Here is a 1,330-nt window from a genome sequence, read left to right as displayed (position 1 = left end):
CTGACAGTTTTGCTGTCAAACTTATTTTCATGCCATCTAACATATCCAAATCTAAAAGTCAAAAAAGGGGTTAGTGCTGGATAAAGTTTGAAGGAGAAAAAGAAAAAAATAATAATTTTTGAAATAATTTTAATGGTGGATAATGGATCATTTTAATGGTGTCCATAAAAAAATTCCAGTTCATAAATCCAGCTCCTATGAATATGAATAGCACCGCATAATAGTGATTTTAAGTGAGACTGCCTCAGCGTTGACCCAGCCCTGAAACTACAATTTAAATTCTCTTTTAAGATAATCTCAATGGAAACCAATTGCCTACTAAAACCTGATTATTCAGTGGTGACCATGTTTGTTTTTAATAGAATTAGGGATCATGAAATACCCATTTTCAGATTAGCACATAGATGCACCCTGCCAAATTCCAGCCTGATCATCCTGACAGTTCTACAGAATTTGAAATTATTACTCCCTATTCATGACCACACCCCAACCTTTACTAACAACCACAGAACATTGCATGTATTTCCAGTTTGGTTTAAATCCATATGAACAAACATGAATTACAGCTATTTGATTAAACCAGCTCTGGTGGCCATAGTGATTATAAAGGACAACATATTTTTCATCATTACTAAGGTTCAATATCTTGAGTAGTTTGACATAAATATGGTAAAGATTGGCCCGCATTCCTAGGACTAGTTTGCAAAAGAATGTTTTGCATATGATGCAAATTAGCAAAAGAAAAAGTGCGCACAGCATAATGGTCTTGAGGCTTTGTTTAGGAGAACCCAAATAATCAGTGGGCTTTTAATTTTTATTTGACTCGCGTTTCATGAACATATATGGAGCAAAATGTAAACATTTATGTTTACTGCCACCTCTGGGTCGATTGGGTCCATCTTGCTTGCCTGAGTTGCAGGAGGGAGCACTACCTGTTGACCTACTTTCGTGTGTTTGATCTACTTTGGGTGAATTTGTTTGAAGGCAGATGAAAGGATGAGAGAAAATTGTTTGATATATAACAGTTTGCTTCATCAAAATATATCAGTTTCCTTCATAACTTAAAAGACAATGCGTTTCATGACTTGAAAAAGCTCATAAAGTTTTGCATACATTGCGTACACATACAAATCGAGGACACTGAAAAGTAAAAAAAACGTGTGTTTTTAATGTAGTGCTTTAATAAAATAATTCATTTTGTAACCAGGATGTTACTAGCGACACTGCAACGCGCATGCGCACTGTCTTCACTCACATATACAGCAGGTAGTGAGCGTTGCCAAGAGTTACAGCGCAGCGGATGCGCTTGAAGCGCTAGGACCGCGGGGAA

The sequence above is a fragment of the Hemibagrus wyckioides genome, linkage group LG28 (assembly GCF_019097595.1).
Source record: "Hemibagrus wyckioides isolate EC202008001 linkage group LG28, SWU_Hwy_1.0, whole genome shotgun sequence".
NCBI lineage: Eukaryota > Metazoa > Chordata > Actinopteri > Siluriformes > Bagridae > Hemibagrus > Hemibagrus wyckioides.
Note: the sequence above shows the minus strand (reverse complement) of the source record.